The 21,419-nt window shown below is 33.8% G+C and overlaps 1 protein-coding gene across 16 annotated transcripts in view; it reads left to right on the forward strand.

The window, feature by feature from the left end:
• Positions 1–21,419, forward strand: part of Zeb1 (zinc finger E-box binding homeobox 1) — a 170,798-nt gene that overhangs the window by 26,984 nt on the left and 122,395 nt on the right. For 4 of the 16 annotated variants that reach the window (XM_074056214.1, XM_074056215.1, XM_074056211.1 and 1 more), the window contains exon 1: positions 16,445–17,356. The exons of 11 other annotated variants lie outside the window; for them this stretch is intronic. The gene's annotated coding sequence lies outside the window, so the exon portion shown is untranslated. Of the gene's footprint in view, positions 1–15,188; positions 17,357–21,419 lie in introns of those variants that run through there. One more of the 16 variants, XM_074056206.1, reaches the window with a different exon arrangement.

A 21,419-nucleotide genomic window follows, 5' to 3' on the forward strand; every position in this document is an offset into this window, starting at 1 on the left:
GATTTATAGAATTTTTTTAGTTTGGTGCTTAATATGGTTAACTTTTTATTTGGTAGGTGAAGGTCTTTCCCCTCAGTTTCATATTATCCTATGAATAGCTCTTAGGAAATTCAAATTTAATTGAATATGTTACAGGATATGGTTGCATAATTAAAAAGTTGGAGATTATTTCCAAAGGTGACTTTCAAGGCAGATGTATTGTGATTTTGTGGTTCTCTGTGCTCTGCCCTCTTTAAATCTTAGTAGGCAACAGCTGAAATACTGCTCAATGACCTTTGTCACAGAACCCATGAATGCCCCAAGTATGATTTCGTTTCACCATCTTCTTTGTAAACCTAAGTGCTTGTCAAATCAGATGCATATTTAGGTTTTTTTAATGAATGTTCCTTAAGAAGAACAAAGCTTGGGGTCAACTTGATATAATCCTCATGTTTACCTTTTTCTGTTATGTAGAAGTTTGTTAGTGGGTGGAGTGACATTCTTCCTGAGAGAAAGTACAAGCCAAGCGAAAAGTAGATGTGCTGCTTTCTCCTCTACACTTACCTCAACAACCTTCCTGAGAGTCCTGGTGATTTCATGGATTAATGTAATGCAGATTAGATAGGGTGGGGTAGTGGTTGGTATTTGTGGTTCTCATTTGATTCAAGTGCCTCTGTTATGTAATAGCATGTTAACTGACAGATTATATGAATTAACTATATAGTCATGTACACTGTATGTGGAAATGTCCAACTGTTCCTTTACCAATAAACTACAGCAGATTATCTCACAGTAGTTAACTATTTGTATTTAATTAATGCCTTAATTTTATAGTAATAAAAATTAATAATTCTTGAGTTATTTTTCTTTTTAAACTTTTTGATTTAGATTCTGATATCTGTCTGAAATTAGAAATAGTGATAGGATGATCGCTCACTTAACTTTCTGCAGTAGGAACTATTATATCCTTACTGGCTGTATGTAGTTGAGTAGAAGCTGGAGTCATTAATTGTTAAACTATAACGAGGTTATAGGGGACCATATAACAAAGAATAGTTACCTCTACAGTTTGTTTGCTATACCTCATACGCTTTGTTTCAGAAGAAAGGCTCTATTCAGTGCCTTGGCTGAAAAGACTCTTACCTCCTTTCCTTAAAGCATGGATTATGGGAAATTTCTTGCTAACATGGACATTTCACCTTGTTCTAGGTTATTTTGAGCATATTGAACTGTAATTTTAGAATGTTTGAGAACCAAACTAATTTTTTCTTGTTTTGGTGAATCAATAGTTTTTAAGTGAAAATAATTCTTGTCTTTTAATAGGTTTATTTAAAAATATGAATTTGAAATTTGAGTTATTGGCAAGAATTACATAGAGGGGATATCCAATAATTTTGATGTGAGAAAACACAGAAAATCAAAATATTTAAAAATTTGTCTAAGTGCTAAGTTTTGGTAGGTTATTCCCAGAATTTGTTTTGATTCAAGAATTTGGGGGAAGAGGAAGGGAGTCCAGGAGGTGGTCAGCCTCTATTATGATGTTGAATCTCAATTCACACGCATTTCACTAAATAATCTATGTATTCAGAATTTTTGTTGATTAGTCTTTTCATTTTTGGGCTTTTAAATTATTCCATTTATTAGTAATTCCATTTAGCTGAAGATTAAAGTATACATTTTGGAAGATGAAAACATATTTTAGGAGATTTGTATTGTATGATGTAATAAATCCTTTTAAACCTATTTAAAATGGAAAAATTTCATGTTTTCAAAATTGTCTTAAATTAATTTTTCTCATTGGCCTTGCTACCTTTTTTTAGCTAGTGTGGTGAATGTAGATCCTAAGTGCTGTGAGTTCCCTACCCATACGAAACTACTTTCCAGAAGCCCTGATGTTTCCTTAATGGTGTAAAGACCAAATTAAATAACACTTTTAATGGAAGAGAAACTGTGGAATTGTTGTGGTATATGAGGGTTTTTTCCTCAGACATGTAAGGAAGCTGCGCATTTTAGCATTAGGGGCCAGTAGTCTAAAAGGAGAATAATTAAAAGGAAGCTGTTAGTAGAAATAGCCCATTCATTTGTAAGGATAATTTTTTTAAAAAGACAGTCAGCTTTTCTAGACTTCAAGGGAGTATTAAAAATGCTAGGAAAATTAGAAAACCTTTCTGTGCAGAGTAACAGAAAGAGGTAAAAACACTTTGTTTTACTCTAAGTGCCTTGATACCTTTGAAAAAGATTTGATCTGATCAATTTTATAGATTTGATTAGGTTTGGATGAGAGAGGTAGTGAGAAGCACAGCTACAGTTTCCTCACTGGGTTTGGTTGGTTGGAACAATCATATTGATATGTAAGGAAGTTACAAGGACCATATGACACAAGAACTACCAATCAGTTTTGCAGTTTGGACACTGTATTTCATCCATTGTTTTAGAAGAAAAGCACTATTCAGTGCCTTGTGTGAAAGACTCTTACCTTCCTATAAACAGAATTATGAGACATTTCTTGCTAACTTGGGTATTTCATCTACTTCACGGTTTATTTCTAGTATCTGAATAGTTGACTTTTAGAATCCTAGTTTCAGAAATTTAATAGTAAAAGAGTATGAGAACTCATCTATGAAAACCTTAGCCACAAAAGAAAGATGTAGAATGATGGGAGTTTAGTACTTTTAAACTTCAATGAAACAGTACCTTTTTGAGATGTTTTAGTAATTGTCCTTAATGATTTATTTTAAATTAGAGGGTTTTGAGTACTGATGTTTCTTTTAGCAAAACATGAATATACAAATGGAACTCATGTATATTGTTTCTTCTTTTTGAAGCAGATAAAGCTTTCTAATGTTCTTATTTATTATGTCTCGATAAGTCAAGAACAGACCACTTATTGAAGAGAGCAATGAAATAGCAACTGAAAAAATCTGTTAGAAAAAAATTAACCATTTATTCCTGCTTTTTTTAAAAAAAAAATATCTGGTTGTTCTATATTGTGTAAAGGGACTCAGTAAGTCTTGTTAACTTACCATACATCATAAGTCCCATTTCTGTCTTGAAAGTATAATTTACATGTTTAATAAGCTATTCTCATGCTATACTTTTTTTGAGACAGAAAGTTGCTATGCAGCCCAGACTGGCCTTGACTCAGGATCCTCCTGCCTTAACTTCTTGAGTGCTGGGATTCCAGGCATGCACCACCATGCTCTGCTTTTGTACTTCTGCTGACTCAGCCTTCTCCTTGGTGTTAAGATAAGACAAACTTCATAGATTTTCAGAGTATAAATCTCCCAACTACTGAAAATAATTTAGAGCTTTAATAAGTGAGATACCATCTTTTAAAGAGGCCATTTTTCCAAATCTCTCAAAACACTTGGAAGCTATTTATTGTAGTTTTCCTAAATAAAATGCAATTCAACTTCAATAATGAAGACCTTGAAGTTTTATTTCAGTTTTTTTTTTGGTTTTAGGAATCTTTATTCACAATCTAAAGAGATTTTCAAGTGGCTAGATATACCATGTCCCTTAATGTTGGACATATTTTAAAATATTCTTATTATAAACACCTGACATGAACATTTGTACATAGTTTGAAAATTTAGATCTTTATCTTAACAATAGAGTTCCAGGAGTAGAAATGATGGGCAAATATACCTCACAGTACATATTGCTAAAGTGCATTGGTAAAGCCTTTATCAGTTCACACTCTCCAATCTGAATTCCAGGATCATTTTGAAGAGTTAGTGGGGACATGTTGAAGAGAACACCAGGTGGTATCCAGACACATGGTTTCTAAACCTTTGCTCTGTCACGGAACATCTATATAGCTAGTTAACAACATATGGTGACACTTAAGTGAATCCTACGTATGCTGTAGTCCTGCTTCTCAGTTCTATAAAAATGGGTTTAATCAAGAAGATCAGTGCTGATATCTTACCAGGTGATTTGTCTGGGAAGAGAATTAGATGTTCCTAGAGAAGGGAAGAAGTTGGGGAAAATGCACAAGACATCTAGTAAACTCTTCTGTTTTTTTCTTTTTTATGTTAACAAGAATAGAGTCTAGTAAACTTGTATTAACACTTCTGCTGAGACTTAGGAATTTTCAAATAGAGAATTAAAGTATAAGGAGACAGGTGTATAACTTTGCAAAAGAAGTAGTATTCTGTGTAGGTTTTCGGTTACAGAATGACTCAGTTGAAGCAAAAAAAACTATTAAATATTCATTTGTTTATACAAATGGCAAATATTTTCATTAAATTGACAAATTATTATTTATGGTGTATCACATGATGTTTTGATATATGAATACATTGTGGAATGGCTAAATCAAGACTATTACATGTTTTACCTCACATACTTACTTTTTTGTGGTGAAAACACTTAAAATCAAGTATATAATATATTGTTATAAACTATATTTACCATGATTTACAATAGATCTTTTGCCAATATTAAAATTTTATACCATTTCATCAATATTTTCCCAACCCTCCAGCCCCTAGTCTCTTGTATCTACCTTTCTGCCCTCTGCTTCTATGACTTTGACATTTTTCAATTCTTCATGTAATTGAGATCACACAGTGTTTCTCTGTCTGACCAGACTTACTTCACTTTACATAGTGTATTCCAGGTTCATCCATGATACTGTAAATGACAAGATTTCCTTCTTTTTAGAGGATGAATATCATTCCATCATGTGTATATACCATATTTTCTTTATCCCTCCATTTATCTAATGAACACTGACACTGATTCCGTAGCCTGGCTGTTCTGAATAGTGCTGCAGTGGTTGTGGGAGGCAGACATCTTCATACCAGTTTCATTGCCCAGACTAATGTCCTGGAACTTTCCCTTATGATTTCTTTTGGTTTGTTTCACAGTTTCTAGTCTTATATTTATGTCTTTATTAATCCATTTTAGTTGTTTTTGTAAATAGTGTGGGGTGAAGGCCTAATTTCATTTTTCTGTATGTGGGTGCCCATCCAGTTTATCCAATACTGTTTATTGAGCAGATTTTCCTTTCCTTGTTGTGTGCTTTTTGAAAGTATTCCAGCTGTTAATGTATGAGTTTATTTCTGGGTTATTCCTATTCATATTTCTAAAAACCATTTGATTAGCATATATCAGCTATACAAGGGGAATGTCTTGTGGCATTTATGTTTATGTTTACAATGGTTCTGTTCATGTTTTTAAAGCAAATTATTTTGTGATTAGAAAAGTGAAAAGTTCTGCTTTATCTCAGATATATATGGCAAAGTAGTTTGGAAACAAAGTAGACATAGTTATTTTTCTTTTTAAGAAGGAATGACCTCATCTTTGCCCTTATTCAAAGAAGTCTTAATCTCTATTAATAATTTATGTAACCAAGCATCATTAATGGTTGCAGGAGAAATCTGACTCTAGCCTGTCTCTGCTGATGAAGAGCTAGGACTACCTTTCATTCTTTGGTAAAATATGGAATAGCACCAGTGGAGAAAGATTTTCTTGAAACAGTTTAAAATATTTGGTCATGTCTCACACAAAAATGACAATAATAAGGCTCATGAGTGAGCATGCCTATAATTGGCTTCTTAAGAATAACAAAAAGGGGATAGTTTGTTGATTCATAATAACTGGTGACAAAAATTAATTAGCTAACTTTGAGGATCAGTTTTTAAAATTAGCATTTTTGGTCTTACGTATAAAATTCATAAATTAGAAATATAAAATTTGTATACAATTTAATTTGTTATATTATTAAAATATTTTCAAGTGGAAGAAATCACAAGTTGGCTGATTTAGTGATATTTTTAAACTTTGTTAGTCTTAGAGTTTACTATTTAGAATTTCCTGATAGATTGTTAGAGTTAGAAATAGTGAGTTCATTGCTAGACTGAATAATTCAGATGGCACAAAAGAGGCCTTTTCTTTATCCCCTGTTCCTTTCCCACCTATTATATTCATTTTATCTCTTTTAAAGGCTCCTTTATAGCCAAAGAGCAACTTTGCATGAATGTGCAAGGGCTAGGGCACAGTTTCAAACTCCGTGTTGGCTGAATATCTAGGGTCACATGAGAGAATGAAGAATCTGTTTTGAATATGTATCTTCTAGAAGAAACTAAAGAAAGTATGGTAGTTAGAAATTGCTAGGCCTTATCCTTATGGTAGAATTGTCCTGGAAATTTCTTTTAAGCAAAGTACATTTTTATTTTTGGATATATAATTTTTTGTAGTGTCTGCCTTACAACAAAATTAACTTCCAAAGTTGAGTAAATCATTGAATTTCTACTTTTTTAGAAACCTTTTTTACTAGATTAAATAACAAAGTCTTGGTAAAATGAAATTCTCAAAATTGTTTATTTGATATTTTAGAATTATTTTCTAAGAATTTTAAAAATTAGAATAAATATTTATATGGCATTCCAGTTTTTTCTACCTTTTTATTATCCTAAAGAAGTAGGAAGAGCCAAATTATTTTCTCTCTGCTATTTAAATCATAGTGCTTTGTTGAGTCAGGGTAATTGTCTATCAGTCCAATCATTTTGACAGTGACACTGTCGAAGATGATGTTTACCTTTTCTAAATAAACTGTATCCTTATTTTTACAATAATTATCTGATACTCTTAAGACATATAAAATGAAATTTGTGTATATTCACCATATTTGTAGTATAACAAGAAATTTGAGTTTATTAACAGAAATTTAAAGGTAATGAACTGCAATTCAGATTCCTGTCAACTGGAAATGTTTATGAATTGTTTTTGCTGCCTCTCTAGTACACTGATCTTTTACCAATATAGTGTTTTTCCTTAATGAAGTTTCTAAATAAAATAATGTTCAGGATAACTCATCATTTCTTTGTTTTAAAAAGCATAGTACTAAATAGCCAGAGGTTTGATTTCTTAGGAGTCAGCTGTTAGTGGTTCTAGTCTCAGTAATCACCAGCGCCACCAACCTATAATATTGTGGATACAGAATTTTGTTCACCTGGGAAGGGCGTTATAGAAAACTGCTACTACTTAGAGAAAAGTAAGTAAAAATACATGTCCTGATTAGCTTTTGAAGATATGATTAAAGACTGTATTGGTTTTAAGCAATGTCTGTGAAAGGTAAAACTAAATAAAATGTTAGGTCTATGTAACAGATAACTGAAAGAATGGAGATAGATATAAGGAGAACTTTTGGACAATAATGATTAGATCTTAGAATATGTTTCCCAGAAGGATGTGAAGGGGGGAGGGGGAGGGTGTGTGTGTGTTTGTGTTTGGGGATTGAACCCAGGGCTTTACACATGCTCTACCACTGAGCTTCACCCTCAGCCCCCACGGGAATATTGTAAAGAATTTAACATAGGACATTGTTATGGGTTATTCTGGCAGTGCTCAAAGTGGTAGGAGAACAAATAATATGGACTTCATTTTGTCAGGACTGTCTAATGAAAGTTAGGGAGAATGTCATTTTTTCTAACAATCATTAATATTGGAATCTCATTTTCAAACATTGATTTTACAAGTGATCTCATGTAAATCACTCCTTTTTTGTACCACTACAAAATAGGTACATTTAAAATTACCTATTTATGTTGAGTGTGGCTCAGCTCTCAGAAGGCTAGCCTGGAGTACATAGCAAGGCCCTATCTTAAAAAAATAATAATAATAACCTAGTATGTAACACTTAATTTGCAGACTGTTCTTATATTACTATATTTTCTTGATTCTAAGATATTATCAGTTATAAAACTCATCCTTTGACTTGAGATCAACTTTTTTCCCTTTTTTGGAAACATCAGATGCTTTCCTTGAAAGAGGAGAAAAACTTGATCTGACGATCATTCTGAATTACTTTTGGCTATAAGTATTGCAGCCACATGCAGCTTGTCTTCACCTAGCACTTTTAGGATTGGTAGCATAATTCTGAGGCACATATAGGAATTACTTTGGCTAGATTTCCATTTTGTACTTAATTAAATTAGTTTTTTTTCTAATTATATTACATAGAAGTTAAATAATTTTTCTTGAAAATCATCCAGAAGACTTAACAGACAGATATTTGGTATCTGCTCAGGATTAATGCTGGTAAATCTTCACTAAAGAGAAATCATCCACACATCGCAGATAGTTCTGCATACATAATAACTTTTTGTTCTGATGCTGCATTATACTGGTATTTATAAAGACCTTTTAAGAGGTAATTAGGGATTTTAAAATTAAGTTAAAATTATACTGTATACAGTTTTATCAATGCAGACAACTAAAATCACAGATTAAAAAGGTATATTCTTAGTCATGGATACAATACACATGGTTATAATGCCAGCAATTATAACATTTTAAGTAATGTCTGGCAAGATTCTTTTTATTTCTTTCATTTTATTCTGCTAAGAATGGAATAGGGGATATTTGAAAGGACCACATGCTACAACATAGGCTACAACAAATGCCACCAACACCAAACTTCCCATTAAGGTTTAAAGAAGATTTGATTGTTTCCATGCAGCACCCCAAGTTCTTCATGGAGGGTTGTGGAGTCTGTCAGTACAAGACAGTTCCTCAGTGCTTTCATGGGAAACCATCCTTCAGGAGGAGGACATCCTCTTGCAGCTCAAGAGTATCCTGTAGCTCCATGTTTTTTCAGCTTTGATGTGAGTGTGGGCAGGGCTTGTATCAAGTGGGCTGTGAACTATGCTGCATTCCTTCCTAGTCTTATCTTCCCAGAAGACCCAGGCAGCTGTGCTCACTTCTGCTTGTGTTTATTCTCCAGCTCCTTATGTTGCTGTGTTCCCTGGTTCTTTTTCTTTTCTTTCTTTCTTTCTCTATCTATCTATCTGTCTATTTACTTATTTTTTTTTTTTGGTGGTACAGGGGTTTGAACTCTAGGCCTCATGCTTGCTAGGTAGGTGCTCTACTGTTTGAGCCACTCCACCAGCCCTTCCCTGGTCCTTCTTCATCTGCCACTCTGAAATGACCTCTAACTTAAGGTGGCTGCCACACCTCGCAGCCCTCAGTTTTTTTGGCTACAACGTAAGTGACTTGGCATTTCTGCTTGCCATCCCCAGCCTTCTTATAGAGACTTTGTACCACCTTCTCTTGTTCTTGGATGTCCACTGTATTCACTGCAACTTCTGCCTTCTTGGTTTTGTTCCAGTTTCCTCAGCATCCTTTGTTTCTTTCTGGACTTGACCTAATTTTCAAGTAATGCTTCACCTTCTTCTTGCCAGTAGGCAATGCTGTATCTTGTATGGCTTCTCTTCCTGCACAAATCCCTCATCTTCATTAAATGTGTGCTGGTTGAAGGAATTATCCATGAGGTTTCTCTTAGACTTTTTGGAAGATGCAATAACTGCACTTAGAGAAAAGTGTTCAAGGTCCAGAATCCTGTGTTCTCCATAGGCACTGCCTCAATCCCATCTTTATCTGACTTAGGTCCATGGCTTCACTTCTTACCATGGGATGGCTATCATTTCTCTTCATCCTTACTTCTACTGCTAACACTGTCTGACCTGTCACCTCTAACTACCCTCTCAGGGTCAGTGGCCATTCCTGTCCTCTTAGGCGCTTCATCTGGGCACTTGGAGAGGTATCCCCTCAGTCTTCAAGCTGGAGGGTGGGAGTGATAATGGTGGTGGTAGCTTCAGCTGCTGCTGCTGCACCATCTGAAGGCTCTCCTAGGACAGTTTGACCCAACTTATCCCCAGAGCTTTATCAGCATCATTCTTAATTCCATAAAGCTATGCTTTGAGAATCACAGATTGACTTGTTCTTCCTGCAGCACTGCCTTTTACTCCAGTGATACCACCAGAGGATTCTCTTCCCCCTCCTCCTTTTTATCATCTTTTGCTTAAGCAAATCACACACACATTTGGTCCTTCAGATCCTGATGTTTTCCCACTACTGCCAGCTCCTCCAGGTCCAGGTCACTGTCCAGAGAAGTATCATTGTCCTCCTGAGGTTCTTTTGATATCTACCATAACACTTTATTTGAAAAATATGTGACAAAAATAAACCTTTTAGTGCTGAGGAAATAGTTTCCTTTTCCTCTCAAAAACTGTATAAGGAATTCAGAGTAGACAATGGATATTGTTTTTGTTAACATAAAGAATTTGAGTGCTTGAGACTTAAGGTGACACAATATATGATAGATCTGGGATTCTAAACCAGTTTTTCTAGACTTCAGATGTTTATACTATCTACTATAAAAATGTAGAAAAGTAGACCTTTTCAATAATAAACCACTTAGTTATAGGGTAATTTCAATTTAATAAAATTCATTTATTCAACACATTTTTATGAAATATTATTATATGCTAGAATTTTTGCTAAATGATGGTATAAGACAATAAACAAGATATGGTCTAATGTCCTCATGAAACCAACAGTGTTGGGAAAGACTGAAACTAACATTAGTTATGACTAAGATTAGTGTCAAAGGAAGAGTTGTAAGGAGATATGAGAAGCTATAATAGGTACACCTAATATGTTCTGGAATGATAGGGGAGTATTGATGGTAAAGTCAAGGAAAGACAAGAGAAGTAACTTAAGCTCAGATGGGAAGAATCAGCATGAGTTAGCAAAGTCTAGGCACTGGGAGAAGAGTTAGCTAGAACATTAGTAGGCAACAGAAAAATAAAAGAACCTGCAAAAATAAAAGAATGAACTTAAAGGATTCCAGTGTGACTGAGCATTGAGAAAAAGAAGAAATAAAGATGGGGAATACACCAAACATTACAATTCTTATTCAGGATTTTTCCCTTTATCCTAAGGGTATTTGGGAAATGAAGGAAAGGCTTTAAGGAGTATGCCATGATTAAATTTCCATTTAGAAAACTTGAATCTGACTGCAGTATGTAGAAGCAATGTTGTTAGAAGCTGGTTTTGTAGACTAGATTGGGAATGATAGGTAGAGTTAAAGATGAGGGAATAAACGTGAAAATTGGGATGTAAACAAAGCCTGGTATTTGAAGAAATATAAAACACGTATTGTTATTCTATCTATAGAATATGATGGTAAGATCATTTCTAAAACCCTTTCAGTAGCTTGTGTAATGTTAGGAAGTGATTGTATTATAGAATACAATTTAGAAAGCCTAGTTGCTTAAAAATGGTTTGTGAGTTGAGCGAATTCATTTTATTATTTGACTCCATTAAATAGAATAGAAAGAACTTAGTTTTTAAGAGAATATGGCATATTAATTTATATGTTAAAGTACCTAAGCAATTTTGTACATACACAATGTGTAACATACAGTGGATGTCATCACTTTGTTTACACCATTTATTAATAAATATCAGATTTGAATAGTGACTAAGATTTTCCTAGTCTTGCTTGATTCATTGAAACTTAGATGAGATCTTTTAAACTATTTTGCCCCAAATAACATTCTATGCAAAATATCTTTATCCATTATTATAGGAATTTATTATTTGATCACTGGGTCTAGAAATAGACTCTTAGTTAAACTCCAGAGGATTCAGGAGAAAAACATTTTGAAAGCATAATTCCCTGGATTTCTTATGAACTCATATAGTTTCTTAACTAACAGTATTTCTTGAATGTATCTATGGCTATTACTAGTCTGCTTTCTCAAGGGTAATATGATCAAATCCTATAAAGTCCTTGGCTATGAAGAATTATGCCATTTAGGGAAATAATACAGAGACTGATGATCTAGAGAGTTTGTGCTCATGTAAATGGAGAAGGTGACATCTAATATTCATCTGATTTTGTCCATGTGAGTATTCAGGCTGATTTGCCAGCACTTTGAGAAGGATCCAAAAACTATAGATTTTCTGTGAATTAGTTGGTTAACTAATTCAAATGTCTTTATCACTGTACAAGGTACACTATGCCTATGGAATAGTGTGTCTCTCTCAAAATACTATTTAAAGATAAGAGTTTTATAGCCTCTCCTAACACACTATTTAAAGATGAGATCAAATTTTTGTCTAGGTAGAATAAATTGAGAAAAGGAACAGAGGAAGGGGAGGAGGAAAGGAGGTTTTTAAAAAGTACAAAACTAGTTACATGTTTATCTTTTTAGTTCAAGTTCAAGGATCAACTTAACTTTCCCCAGAATAGTTATCATGTGCTTCAAGGCATACTTCTGGGAACTTCAACTATCAAAAAACGCATGACTGGGAACTTAGAGTTGGATGAGAATATGTAGCCAGTAAAGTCTGTTGGTTCTTACACAGTGTGAGTAAAGTAAATATGGCAGGAAAAAGAGACAGTTGATATCAGAGCAAAGTCAAACTCTAAGAATATAGTAATCTGAGTACAACATGGGCCCATGAAAGTATTATTTTCTGAAGGTATACTGTGACTTTTACATTGATAAAAAAAAGGGGTCAAATTGTTTGGTCCATTCACAATTTTTAAATACTCCCTTCCCAATGACACATACAATCAATGCACAATCATTGTAGGACATCTGAAAACCTAGAAAAAATAGCAGTGTTTTTTTTTAAGTCAAGAATAAGATAAGATAGATTATAAATTTTTCTATAAGTAATTAAATAGACCTTAGCAATTCTTACTTTCCTGACAGCTAATTATTTTCCAAATTGATCTATTTTTGGCTTAAATAAAAAGGGTATTGTTTGGTTCACATAAAAAAAGTATCAGAAGTAAAACACACATTAGGATTACTTATTCCCGTGGCTCGATGATTTTTATTAACATTTTAATCATATAAGGTAATGGGACTTATTTTGACATTTTCATACATACATATAATATACCTTGATCATATTCATCCCCTCTATTGCCTCCTCTTATTTCCCCTATTCCTTTTCCCTCTCCTCCTTCTCTCTTTACTTTTATGTCCCTTTTTTCCCCCTAAATTCTACTTGTGAGCAATACTTGCTTTCTATGTCTGGCTTTTTTCATGGGCTAGATTTGACTTTCTACTGTATGCTTTCTATTCTGTAGTGTCTGTCCCCCAACACTGTAGTTACAGAATGTCTACTAGTTGTATTAGGATTGTGCAGTTTCCTCTTTCAAATCCAAAGGGAAGAGAACTAAATTCTCTTGATTTTCTCATGAGCAGTATAGCTTCTTTTCTCAAAGCAGTTCCTGTTCACCCTTCTCCCAAGATTGCTTCTTATTGGCCTAAATTTGTTAGTGCAAAATATACCTAAGCAAATCATTGGCAAAGGGGATGAGTTTACCATATTGGATTAGACTCCCAGTCAGTCTGCTTCCCTTCAGGCACATCAACTACTAGGAGAGATATAGGTAAAGAAGTGAAATCTTCAGTCATTAGAAGGAGGGCAGCATTGGACAGGTACTCAGCATAGTTCACTATAGTTATATTATTCTGCGTTATCTGAAATTTTTACCTATGTGAAACACCACCTTTCCCTATCAAGCCTATGAGTATGAAGTGAAGTGAGTCTCTGATGAATTTACTCTGTCTCCATTCCAGCAATTTTATTAGCAAAGCTTCCTCAGCTTCTGAATTAAAGACACTATATAGACACTTCTGTATATAATAAACTTTATAAACCACAAATAAAGCAAGCATTCTGCATTGTTGAGGAAAATGCAGATTCTTAAATAAGTATTATTTTGAAAAAAATGCACATTCTCAGACTAAGGGTGTAGCCTGGGGTAGTGTCTGCTTAGCAAGTGGTGGTCCCAAGATTTGATCCCTAGCACACCAAAAATAAAAAGTAAAATTAAAAATCCTACAGGTGTGTACTCTCCTTCTGCTCTTCTCTTCAAACAATTTTTGTAGTAACCTCTGTAGTGTAAACAGTATGGTATTGTCTGATAATAAAGGTGAATTTTAGTTTATGGGATCATTCATAAAGCAAAAATGATATCTTATTTTTAAAGTTTTAAAAATCTCTGTAGGGAAAATGCTAATTATTTAGTTTAAGTAACTTAAGTCATTTGACTAAAAGAGTTAACCAGTTGACCATTTACTTCAATTATTTCAGAGTTTAGATTTCTGGGTATTAGTCACATATTTTAGTATCTGGATCATACAGTCATTACAAACAAATCTAGGCCAAATGGTCTATGCTTCTCATTTGCCAGCTTAGTTCTTTGACTACACTCTGACTTTTCATTATTTGGTTCTCTTTCAACTAAACCTTATTTACTTCTGTTCACAGAATACTGTGTTAATTCTTGGTGTAGGATGGGTCTTCTTGTGCATTGACCCTCCAATCAAGGTAACAAAGCAAATTAAAGACTGCTTGTGGCTTCCGAGTTTTAGAATTGTTGCTGTACAAAAGGTCACACATGTTAAATTACCTGCTACAGTGTTAATTGTGTGAAACTTTGTTTAAAATCCTGAAGAGACATTTTTCACTCTTCTACCATAACTTTTTCTTTTTTAATTCTGAGGATTAAGCCAGGGCCCGGTTGAATGCTGATCAAGTGCTTTACCACTGAGTTGAACCCCTAGCCTAGAGTTTAAAGAACTAACCTATGTGCAATTTGGTATTGAGAGCCTCAAAACTCTTAAATGTAAATGCCTAAGTAAATTTAAAACATAAAGCTAGGCTACTTTTTCATATTAGATGGTATAGTGTTTTTAATTAAGAAGTCTTGTTATATAAAGATAAGGCAAAAGAAAGGGAAAGAGGGGAATAAATTGGAGCAATAAAAATTTCACCTTCATTTATAAGTGCTATAGGAGCTAAAATTCCATTTTGAAATACTTTCTTAACTTTCAAAGGGATACATTTTACCATCAGCTTGTGTTGATAGTTCATAATTTTCCTTTTCTTAAAATTAAGAACTTTATATCTTTTAGAATATTTAGATTGATTACCACTAAATTTGTGATGCCTGATTTTGCCCATTGCATCTGATTTGGAAAGTATAAAAGTATAAAAAGCATAGAACTCCCCAAATGTTTCTAGATAAATTAATACTTTATTCATCTAGCATTATTGGACCTTTGATTAATATATTTTCCAGATACTCATTTTCTTTGATTGCTAGAACATTTTACCTCAGCCATTCTTACAAAATATATTAGAAAGTTTTACGTATTTAAATGAGTTGGGATTGTTGATGAAAATTTGTGAATATAATCTCTTCAAGGGCTACTGAAGTATGTCAGAAGGCCATTTGCCCTTTCAAAAAACAATTCAGTAGTTATTGTTGTTTTGAGTTTTGTAAATAGTGCCTTGTTTGGCAAAGCTTGTTATTAATTCATAGAGCTACTCATGTGCAGAGAAGTATAAAGTAAGACAAAGAAGGTCTTGATAGGCTTCTTGAAGGTCTTGAAGAGCTCTTCAGTGAATGAAGTACTTGCATTTCATGATGTTTGCTTTTATATCAGTTAGCACCTCCCTTCTGCCATGTATGCCCTTCTCCCCCCCACTTTAAACTCATCTTTAATATGCTCTTTGGCAGTGTTCCAGATGGTATAAGAAGGATGAGCTTAGACTTTGGAGCTAGACAAACCATGATAGGAATTATAACTGTGTCATTTAATAGTTCTGGGCCTTGAGCAAGTTCATAGCCGTTCAATGGGTATGTTATAACTATCTTGCAGGATTGAGTGAGGGTTAAAAAATGAGTCTTTAATTTATGAGGTATTTCAACAAATGTTAGTTCCCTCTCCTTATGCTTTAAGATAACTGACTCACACACTTTGGAAATGGCATTTTAGCATACTGTTGTAAGGATTAGTTCAGTATCACTAAAGTGTGGTAGCTTTTAAGATACCTTTAATTTTTCAGAAATGTTATGAAATAAAATATTACTAATTTGTTGACCATATGAATGAAAATGTGCTGGATTGTTTTAAAAGGCTGAAAGTACAAATTCAGATACAGGAAAAATTTTAATGTGGAAAATCGATTTTCTTTAGTTAATAAGTATAATGATAACAGAGAAACCAAGTATCCTTTGACATCTGGGGGAACTGATTCAGGGACCCTTACAGATAGCAAAATCCATGAGTGCTCAGAACCCTTTATATGAATTGGTATAGTATTTTCATATAACTTGCTTAATCTTCTGTATACCTTAAATAATCTCTAGACTATAATACCTAATACAATGTAAATAGTTGATGTGCTGTATTGTTTAGGGAATAATGAAAAGAACAACATATTTAGTACAGATACAACAAGCAGAGACCTAATTACATAGTACATGTCAGCAAGAACATCATTTTTTCATGCATATTTGGAACACGTAAGTACCAAGAACTGTTTACAGTTAAAAAAAACAAAGCCCAGAGTTCTCAAGGCCATTTTGCATCTACTAGGACCACAGCAGTGCTGTACTCTTACAGTGAGTATCAGTAACCTGAAACAATACTGCGTTAGGTGCTCTAGTAAATTGCATATCTATAATAGGCTTTATGTTTTGTTTCTGGTGTGTGTGTGTGTGTGTGTGTGTGTGGTTTTTTTTGTTTGTTTATTTTTTTATGGTAGTACTGGGGATTGAACTCAGAGGCTTATAAGCTTAACCCAGGCCTATAATTCCTTTGCTTTTAGTTTGTTTTTCAGATAAGGTCTCATGCTAATTTTACCCAGGCTAGCCTCCAACCACTAGAACTGAGATCCTCCAGCCTCTATCTCCTGAGTAAGTGGGATTACAAATGTGCACCACCATGCTCTGCCTATGTAATATAATAGGTTTTAACACATTTGTATCAGATTATATGATACAATTCATTTAATTATATCCTAAATACATATCTAGTACCACGGTGTTGATGGTATGGGGGTGGGGTAGGGAACCAAAGCAAGGTCTCAACATTTATGGAGTTATTTCACAGTAATATAAGCCAATTGTTTGGGGAGATCCATATTTGTAATATAATGAAAGCCTACAAAAGTTCTCTGTTATATATTCTTTAAAATATGGATCATCTTGCTTCCAAAGGAAAGAAATTAGTCATTGTTCATTATTGAAATTTGACCATAAATACTTAATAGGTTCATTGGAACCGAATATAGCAAAGCTTTCATGTTGGTCCCTGTTGCTGGATAGGCTGTTTGTGACTGTTTTACTTATTTTGCATTGTTAAGTGTGTTAAAATACATTTGCATGTCCTATTAAATATAAGGAACATATTTGATCTTTAAACCCTAGATTATCATCATCTATAGGCATTCTGTGTATTAAACTATCTTGCTTTTATTTCTTCTTCTGTAACATAGTTAAGGCCTGTTGATGAAAAAGAAAAGGCAGCTGTGAGTTGTTCGTCCCAAGTAACAAATGAGTATTAATTAACACGAGAGTGAAGTTTATGCTTCCCCACTTCCAGGTCTCTACTTGCATGGTCCGCCACCTTTGCTGCCATGGTACTCCTTTCCCTCTCTGAGCTGTCTGTGACCAACTCTAAGAACACTTTTGGCAGCTTCTACTGTCTGCCATTCCTTCATCAAGATTGTAGCGGGACAAAATAGGAAGTTTCCAGAAAAGAAAGTAAGCTTAAAACTTTGATGCCCATTTTCTCTTCATAGTCAATTGATTAATTTTAATAATCCTTTGGATTATTGTCTCTTACTATTTAGTCAGAGTTAAACTGTCTTAACATACCTCATTATGCACACCATTGCCAAAACAATCTTCCTGAAATAATAATTGTATTTTGAGTTAAGAGTGATAAGATCAGCCTTTCCAGGGTTGGCAAATACTTGATTCTGCTTCCTGCTTGCACTATCGTCTTTGACCTGAAATGCAGGTTTTTTTCTGTTTATGAAAAATACTAGCTATTGGATTGGAGGTATGGCTCCAGCTGTTGAGTGCCTGCCTAGGCGCTTTGCACTTGTTGAGCAAGTACAAAGCCCTGAGTTCAAACCCCAGTCCCACCAAAAAATAAATGCTAGTTATTATAAAGTGTAGCAAAGATCTTTTCTCTTCTGTGAAGCCTTTTCTGCCCACCATAACTACAATCTCTTTTCTATGTTCCTAGCTCATACTACTTATTGGGCTGTAACAATACTTCTGGGATACCTAGAAACAAGGTGGGAGTTATTTCCACCAGTGAGAGTCCAGAAGCACTTACTGCTTTATACTTCTGTCTCCTTTTATCAAAGCCTACCACATATGAAGAGTGCTCAAAATTTTTAATAATTGCTTTACTCACAGAAGTTGTGCATGAACTTTCTTGCTATTCTCTTACCCAAGAAGGAATCAGATATATGACTTTCTTCAACTCTGTTGAGCCCAGAATCCATTTCTTATTTCTGTATTATATCATCTCTCAAGTAGTTGGGTCACTGGAAAATAACTTGTTGGCTTTGGGCATAAGTTGTATGTATTTTGAAGAAGATAGTAAAGCTGTCATTACACTTATAAAACTCTTTTTCTGCCTTCAAGTATTTTGCTTCTTGTTTATTAGTATAGTTATAAGATGATATTGTATAAGTAGTGTCTTGTATATTTATCTATGTCCTTTATCTTTAATACATCATTTTCAAGCATTGGTGTGATATTGAATTAGAATCTCTGGGAATATGGCCTGAGACTGTTTTTATCTAAGAATAAGTTGAGATGCCTGTGAAGATGATGGTAATATAAGCTGTTATTGGTGACGACAGTGACAGTGATGGTGATAATTATACTGGTGATTACAATGGCTGTATTTTTGAAGGCTTCTGATGTGCTTGGGTCACTCCTCTAGGCAGTTTATCACTGTTAACTTACCTAATGTTCACAACAAACCTATGTGGTAAGGTGCTATTGTTACTTGTACTTTCCAAAGGAAAAAGATGTGATAGAAAAAATAACTTTCTTATAAACACAGTTAACATCCATGAAAATGATGGGCATAGTTCTTTGGTTAATTTTTAAAACCTGGCTTTTAAAAGATCATTCTAAATAATGTGGGTAATATGAACGTAAGCTGGTTCTTATATAGATTAGTATATCAGTATTCTAACTCTACTATAATAATTTAACAAGTAGACCTAAATATAGATATTTTTCTGTTGCCCTGAAGAAATGTCACAATTTTAGCTGAAAAAGTAAGCACACACACACACACACACAATTAGCACGTTAGGAAAACTTTAAAATATTGTACTCTCTAATACGCTAATATAGTTTTAGGTAGACTGCTGTTTATACATACCTATGTGTATATACACATATACTCATTCACACATAGAGATAAACAATCACATATGTGAAATATTGAGATGTTACTTTGTGACCAAATTAAATACAAGTAAAACTCCTTAAGCATATATATGTTGTTTTAGTAGCATAAGAAAATCTTGACTTTATTTGCTAAAATGTTGACTTTTAATAATTGGTAAAAAATATTTTATGCCCTTTTGGTTCACAAACTCTGAGGAGTGGGTATAGGAGAATGTGGTGGTTGGGGGGAGTATGGAACTAATTTGTTTAATATCATTCCCTGTTCACAAGCTTTGTGAGTGATTTAGGTGCTGCCTAATGAGTGTGCTGACTTTTGAGATTAGTTGAACTAGAAAGCATGCATACTTTGCTAAAAACACCTTGTAAGTATAATTTTGAGTGGACAATGGAATCTAAAGTGAGTTAGTGGACAACTTTTATCATTACAACTAAATCTAAATAGTGTTTCTACTATTTCTTTTATATTTCTTATAATTTTTCTGAACTTACCTTGCTGTCCATTTATATCTACAGTTGGGATGAGTAAAATGACTTCAAACCTTCAAAATAATACTGTATTTCTGATGCTGTGCATGTGCATTCTTAAAATGTTAGACAGTCCTATCAAAACCTGAATAAAATAAGGTGCAAGAAATGAAAGAAAAATAGATGTGATGTCATGGAAAATTCTGTGGCATTTTCCCTTTCAGAGAGAGTTTTGTTAAGATTTTATATACTCTTCTGACCCTCATGTTCTTAATCTGTAAGAGAGGGATACATGGCTGTATGGCTGCCATAAAGAAGGAGGTATCAGATTTAGGGCGATCACATACTTTTTAAAACTATATGAGTGGATTCTTTACATTTTCTGGGGCTTATAATTTATCTGAATATTTTAAACTAGCATCTCTCTTTCTGAAGTGTAAGTGTTTCTTTCCTTGGCTATAGTAAAAGAAGAATGCATTGTTCTTAAGGGGTCTTGATTTTGCTGCTGACTATGTGCCTTTGGGCAAATAATGACAGCTTATTGGAAGTTTCTTCATTTATACAATGAAAAGGTAGTATTACGTTCTACTTAATAAAAGTCTTACACTAAGACTTTTAATTCTTGTGGTTTTTTTGGTTCATGATTTTTGTTAATTATTGTGACTTTTCAGTGTTATGTCTCTGTATTAAAATCAAATTACAGCCATGGTGATAGTAATCACAGAGTGAACTGAACATATTTAGAATTTCTCTTGTACTGAAAGCCTGATTTGGGGAGTGGGGAGGGGATATCTCTATGTTGTGCAATTTCATTTACCTCAGGAATTTCTCTTCGGTATTCCACAGTGGGGTTCCATAGTGAGGACATGAATACTTCTGCAGTCATATTCTTTAATTAATCACAGTTTGTTTATGGGTTTTATTTGGATAAGTGGTTGGATATTTTCTGCTTTAAAAACGTAATGATATAAAGTATTCTCAGATTAGTCCAACATGCCATCAACTTACTCACACCATTTGAACTGCCTAAGTGTGCTTGCTTCTGTTTTGGAAATGTGGTCATTTACAGGTCTGTATGCCAACCTAACATCCATTCACTGTCATGTTTCAGATCACAAACTCCTTGAGAAAGGAGATAACCTTCCCTTTATATCTCATAGCACCTAAGGACAGAACTTGTTAGTTCCTGAACAGTCTATAAATGTATGACTATTAAGGAGTAGCAGTAAAACTATTGAACATAATAGCGTAAGCCTGTATCTGGGTATCTAACTGTTCGGAGGTCAGTGTGACTAATTCAAAGACAGTAGTTTAAACTGGAGGTCTTGTTCTGAAGTCATTTTCTCTTGATTAATCATAAACTGATATTTGTCTTATATTCTCTGTTATGTAATACCTTGGTACTGGTTTGAGGTTGTAATACAAAAACATCTGTGAGGGTGTAGGTTAGATGCATGTGCATATGTGCACACATGTGTACATGGTGTATGTTTGTGTGTGTGATTGAGAGGGAGGCCAGAGAGAGAGAGAAGAGGATTGTGCATGGAATATGTAGGAGATTTGGGATATGTATCATTTTTAGGACTCTAAACTGAGTCTTTTAGCTATCTAATTATGCTGACTTAATTTTGAACCTATTATAATAGACATTCAGAAACAGTTTTTAAATCAGTGATAGGCCTGATGCTTTAAGAAGATTAGGAAATGTTTTTCTTTCATTTTAGCTTTAGTATACTTTTACTAAAAAGTTAAATTATCAAAGATTATTTAATATTGAAACTAACCAACTTATAGTTAGGCATAAATGATGTTCGGGCTCTGAGGTATATCTTAAAAACTTTTGAGAACAACTTGATATGCCTAATATTTGAGAGGCATCAAACAGTGTATAACTAAATAATCATAAAACCTAATGCTC

This window comes from Castor canadensis, chromosome 15, assembly GCF_047511655.1.
Source record: "Castor canadensis chromosome 15, mCasCan1.hap1v2, whole genome shotgun sequence".
Lineage (NCBI taxonomy): Eukaryota > Metazoa > Chordata > Mammalia > Rodentia > Castoridae > Castor > Castor canadensis.